Genomic DNA, 6,607 nt, shown 5'->3' on the forward strand with positions numbered 1-6,607 from the left:
GTGAAGTAGTGCCTCCTGATATCTAGCTTAAACCTACCCTCTGCCAGCTTGTGACCATCATTCCTGGTCACTCCTGGCAGTGCTCAGGGGAACAGGGACTCCCCCAATGCCTGCTGGTCCCCCCTGACTAATTTGTAAATGGCCACCGGATCCCCCCTCAGCCTTTTCTTGTGGAGACTGAACAGGTTCAGGTCCCGTAGCTTCTCGTCGTAGGGCTGTCCTGCCCTGACCATGTGAGTGGCCTCCTCTGGACCCTCTCCATGAATGAACTGGGATCCACCAGCCCAGCAAAGTCACATGCAAATGACTGAAAGCCTTCAACAAAGAAAATGGGGCTCAGCCACCCCACTTTTCCAGTCCAGATGCCTAGACATCGTGTTTGCTGTTGTGTGAATGGGTTCTTTCCTCCTAGCCCAAGCACAGATTCTCCATAGAAAGCTGGGTGCGTCATGCCTTGAGGGCCTAATTTACTGATCAGTTCCATAGAAGCAATGGAAAGGATCCCATTGGTTTCAGTAGTCTTTGGATAAGCCTCACTCTGGAATGACAGTGAATTTTATTGTGTAATAAAACAGGTTTTGTGTCCACGTTGGTAGATGAAGAACCAGCAGGGTATCTGCAGGACGGGAAATGACCAGATAAATACATTGCATAAAGTTGTCCAGCAGCATTAATGTTGCACGTAAACGAGACTTAAAACCTATTTAATAATCAGAAAAGGTTTTGACATTCCACAAGAGCTTTGCAATACAAGTGCAGGATTATTTCTTAAACATGTGGGCTTGGATTTCCAAAGGAGCTGACGGAGGGGTTTGGCACCCAGCTCCCACTGAATTTAGTTTGAAAATCCTGTGACTTGACCATTCCTGCATTGGAAAACTAGTGCGTATGAGAAGAGAATCAGACCATAGGAGTGCACGGGATTTTCCCTGTTGGTTTATAACTGTGTTAAGATGTTGTATAAATATGACTCAAGCCCTGATGTTAGCTTTTGTCACATTCCAATTCCTGGAACTTGGCAGCAGAGCTTCAGGACTCAGTTCTGTAAACAGAGCCCTCTCTTTTTAACATCCACTTTCCACCTGGCTAATTGGATCTTACAGACTCCAGTAGACAGCTGGCGAGGTGAGCATTCAATCAGCCCTCATGCTTTTGATGGTACAGCAAATCTTCCTGTAATTAATGGATGCATGTCATCCTGACTTCATTAATGCTCAGCAAGCTGCCTCTGCAGGAGAAGGACAAAGTAAGAAAGCTGACTCCCCCCTGACATGCAAATGCCCTACCAATTAGCTTCATAAGTCCTTCAGCTCCTCGTTGCTCCATGTCAGAATGCTGTAATGTGGAGGGTTTCAGTAGTAAGTGTTGTTTGAAAGGGCCCTGCTAAAGTAAAAGCCTTCCCTTAATATCATTGATAAACCTGTAATTTTATTGACCAGGAAAGAATGCTGACACTCAAAAGCAGGTTTTTCCTCTTGCATTTCAGTCTGTAGGTGGCCCTGACCTCCTGGATGGCATGGGCTGGGCACAGGTCTCTTGGGCCTTGATTCTGTTTGCCATTTGCATTGTCCAAAAGCCTCTAATAGGAGCTTCTGTCTCCTATTGACCTCAGTAAAACATTTCACTACTGAGTCCTGATACGAGACCCTGAGCCACAGGTGAGGATTTTGGCTTTGACTTCAATGGCAGTTGTGCTTGCTTCTGCCAGGGCTGGATTTGGCTCCAATTAGCCTGTGTTCCTTAAGGGAAGCCTCCAGAATTTCACCTTTTGCCGCAATGGCAGAACAACAAATTTCAGTATTTCTGCCAGTGACACAACTCCAGGGCTTAAACCCATCTCAGTGGGGTTTCATGGAGTCTCCGTTCTTCTTCATGGATCCTGCAGGACAGAAGCAGTCACATCATATGTTCTGGCCTCTGGAGTACCACCAGGTTCAGGGCAGTTGTCCAGTGGATTTGAGAGTAGAATTTAGCCCTGCGGTTAAAATATAGTAAACCGCATTATTGAGGATGAGCAAGCAAGGATACAATCCAACTTGCCCTCCTGTAGGTTTGTTGGCTTTGCAGTGAGAACTAATTTTAATCTGCAAAGTCAGCAGATATGACTCTGAATACACATAGGAAGATCAGCGGAGTGAGAGAGAGTGCAATTTTACATTGTCTTGTTGGGGTTTTTTCCTGCGGAGAAAATCTATAATCTGCCTGGCTGCCCAAGCATAAATGTTACTAGGTCATTTTTAAAACTTACCTCTTCATCTTCTAGTGGATTCCCCAAATAATGTTATTTATAGGAGCCAGGAATGGTAGCTCTTTGTCCCTTCAGCTCTGCTGAATGTCTGGTTGGTATATCTGGTTGGTATATCAACTGCCCTGTTTGAAGTGACTGTTTCATTTGGAAAACAGAAGAGACAGGGCACTGGGAGTGTCAGCAGCTCTGCTAGGGACTACGAGAAACCGGAGACTGTGTGGGAGGAACACTTCAGATTGATGCTACCATGTAGTACCATGGGAAGCAGAATGAGAATGTAATACAGGCAGTCCTGGACTTACAACATTTTGAGTTACAGTGTTTCGCACTTACAGCTTTTACAAATTGACACCCTGTTTCAACTTTCTGACATCAGTTTCGACTTCACAATGCTTGATTCGATGTGACGCCACGCCAGTGAACAAGTTTGCTTTGTCGCCCGTCTCCCTGGAGAACATCTGTCCAAACTTCCTTGCACACTTTCTTTAAGAAAGCAGACAAGACTCCAGAAAAGCCTGCAGCCAAGACGCCTGAGAAGACTCCAGCCAAGAACCCTTCAAAAAGTCCAGCAAAGTCACCTCAAAGAAGTCCTTCCAAATTGATATGATTGCTGTTTACAATATAAATACACTAATGTAGCTATATTACTCATCTATAATTGATCAAGTACAAAATTTGGGGTTATTTTCGGTGAAAATAGGGTATCAGGCCTTGGTTCAGGAATGAATCCCCCATTTATAACATTGTTTCTTCTGAGGAAATTGGTTCTGAGTTATGACATTTCGACTTGAGATGTGGTTTTCAGGAACCAATTGTGTCCTAAGTCCAAGGGCTGCATGTAATATAACCCAAAGTAAAAGCCTGCAGGTTGCAAATGCACAGGTGAACGTTACGGAAGGCACGTGGAAATGATTCCCCCCCCCTTTTTTTAATAGAGGAATTTTCAGCCATTTTGTGCAAAATGATCATTGGCCTTAAATAGGCACTGGAGCTGGTCAGCACAAGGTCTGGCCCCAGTGGTGCAATGCTACATGGAAGGTAAGATTGGGAGGAAATATTTCTTTCTGATCCCTTGCAGGCAGTTGGCAGATGTGTGAGATTTGGTTACTCATGTATCCTAACTTGCATGCATGCAAGTGACATTATCAGTATTGGTTCTCAAAAGAATTTGGCGGTAGTGTTTCTCTCTACGGCCTCTGCACAGACTCCTCAGTTTCTGGTGCCTTTGGGAGGTAGGCACCAAGCTCCTTGCAATCCTGAAACTCCCAACCAACAAGCTGTTTGTCCACTATACTGCGCTGTGTGCGCTGTAATATAACCTGGGCCCCCTTCCTGCTTCAGGGTATGCATCCTTAGGAAGCTATTACTTCACTTCTCCTTTCTTTCTGAAGGATCAGAGGTGGTGTTTGACCATTGCCAAAGGAGCTGTTCCTTCCACCTGGCAGCTGGCTAGAGCCCTCCCTTGGAAAACAGGAGTGACCTCATCTCTGAGTGGCACGGATATGCGAAGGCTTCAGCTTGTTGGTGGACATAGTAAAAAAGAACAGCTCTCATGGCCAGGAACAGCTGATAAATCATACATGAGACATGGAAAGTTAGCATGAAGATGGCACTTGCCTGGGAAGAAGTCAGGGAAAACTGGCAAAAAACACTTGGGCTTTTCAGAGCTCATTGTTATAAAAGGGGAAGTGAGTCAGAATGTAGTGAGGGGCTGTTTTTCTGGCTAAATACAGTAATTAGTTTACATCCTGTAAGGACATTAGAAATACCCAGGAAAGGTCTGACTTCCAGCCTCCTTGCTGGGACAGCTCTCCCCGTCTGGCTTGGATGCCTTCTTGCCTAGGCTTCTCTCCTCAGGTTCCAAGATTAATTTTTTCCTTGGCTTCCTGGAGTCCTTTGTGCTAGCACATCGTCTCCTCCAGGGCTTGCCAGTGTTAGAAAGCTATTTTAATAGAGACATTTGGAGGCAACAAAGGCTGCAGATGTACCTTTTAAATCCAGTGGAGGGCAGGAGACTTATAAGGATCATTGGGAGAAGGAGGTTGAAAAAAAATGCTAATTCTTTTACTGAAAATTAGGGCTAGTCTCTAGGTTAATAATAATCAATAATTCTGTTGCTCCCAATGCACAGCTTATTATCAAAGTCCAACCCTGCCAGGCTTTCCAGACAGCTGTGTGAAGGTCCAGAGATGTTGCCTGCCTGGACCTTAGTGAAAGATCAAGGACTTAGTTTATAAGCTCTTTGGAGAAGGATCCTCTGCTATTTTGGGGGCTTTTCTCTGTGACCTTAGGGGACAGGACAAGAAGCAATGGCTTCCAGCTTCACTAGGGGAAACTGGGTTTGAGATTAGGAGAAACTGTTTGACTCTAAAAAGCGGTCAAAGCACTGGAATGGGCTACTTGGAGAAAATGTGGAATTCTTGGCAGTTTTCAAGAGCGGTTTAGACAGACACTTGGCTGGGGTGGTATAGTCAGAGATGACCTTGCCTTGAGCAGGGGATGGACTAGATGACCTTGTGAGGTGCCTTCCAGCCCTACTTTCCTATGGGCTGTAGAAGTATTCAGCTTGCCGTGCTTCTGCACAGATGATATTTGCCTAGAATCCTTCCAAAAACACCGATAATGAATCTCAGAGAGCGGGATTTTTCCTGGTGTTTTGTTGAAGCTCTTTCTGATCATGGTTCGGGGGTGCAGGTTGTAGCCATGTTGGTCTAAGGCAGGGGTTGTCACCAGGGATATGCATACCCCTGGGGGTACTTGAGAAGCCCCTAGGGGACGGAGCACTGCCATGCACAATGCTGTACTACTGTGCAGGTGCCATCTGCCTGGACAGACATGGGGTGGGGGGGAACCTCACACACAGCGGCTGCCACTGCTCCACATCCGACTACACGACCCCCCCCCCCCCGCTTGGCATCTGGGTGCATGCCACCCCCCCCAATACCACTCAGCGTATGCCCATGTGCCACTTCTCCCCCCCTCCCTGCTTGGCGGCCAGGGGTACGCTGCCCCACATCCAGCCACTGGGGGGGTACAATAAACCGAAAATGTTGAAAACCCCAAGTCTAAGGGCATAGGCAGACAAGGTTCTTTGGGTAAATCCAAAATCTTTTATATTAGACCAACTAAAATCGTTGGAAAAATACTTCTTTGCAAGCTTTTGGGTACAAACACCCTTCATCAGGCTGAGGAAGCATCAGTATCCAAAAGCTTGCAAACAAGAATATTTCCAACTATTTTAGTTGGTCTAATAAAAGATATCAGATTTACCCAAAAAACCTTGTCTGCCTTTCTGATCATGGAGCTTTTTTATTTTATCACACATGAATTTTGTTCTATTTTTTTAAATTTCCCTACAGACAAAGGATGAAGCATGTTTAGTCACGCTTTATTTTAGATGAAAAGTGTGCAAGTTACATTTCCAGAGGAAAGCATGGTGTCTGCACTGAGCAGGGAGAACAAAATGGCAGCTGAGCTTGGTGCACGCAGGGTGAATGCTTAGCAAGATAAAAGTGCAGTATACAGAAAATAAAAGGCAGCACCACTTCAAAGCTTCATGCGCCATCTCTGTTACCATTCCTGATAAAAGACACACAAAGGAAAAATCCCTCTGGGATTTTCTACAATTTACATTTTGCTTTGAAATAATCCCCTGGGGTCTGCTGCTTTTTTCAGGTTTCCTTAAACATCCTCAAGTCCTCCTAGTCAAAAGGAATGGCCCACAGCAATGCAGCCTGTAGTACAGACTTGCTGCTGCCAGAGAGGCAGGTAAGGGTCAAACCCGACACTTGTGTACACAGCATGTGGGTTTATTTCACTCTGAATTGAAGCATTGTTTTTAAAGACTGACCGCTTCAAGTTAAAATTGGTTCTGAGTTATGACATTTCGACTTCAAGTTAGGGAGGATTAAACCGAAGTAAACCGCCGTGGCGTGTACAAATGCCCCTAGCTGCCAATTACCTTTCATTAGCTACTGGAATAGCAAATGCCCCTTTTCATTTCTTTTGCCTGATGCAGAGTGAATTCATCTCCTAACATTGATCTTATTGATTTCATTGGTCTATTGTTACCTGAAGAATGAAAATCATGGGCAAGAAACTTCTATGGCTGCAAAATGGAAACCAGGGTTTTTGCTATGTCTTACTTTTGACTGATTTATTTACAGGGTGGAGAACAGGGGGCACATTCCACATTCTTTTCCAAAGGAGAGATGATACTTGTCATCAGAAAGATAACTTGTCATCAGGCTACAATCAGATCTAGACAGGTTACAAGGGTGGGTGGATGTGAATAGGATGGGATTCAACACAGACAAGTGCAAGGTGATGCACCTGGGGAGGAACAACTGGCACCATACC

This window comes from Crocodylus porosus, unplaced genomic scaffold (genome assembly GCF_001723895.1).
Source record: "Crocodylus porosus isolate Cpor-Errol unplaced genomic scaffold, CroPor_comp1, whole genome shotgun sequence".
NCBI classification, from domain to species: domain Eukaryota; kingdom Metazoa; phylum Chordata; order Crocodylia; family Crocodylidae; genus Crocodylus; species Crocodylus porosus.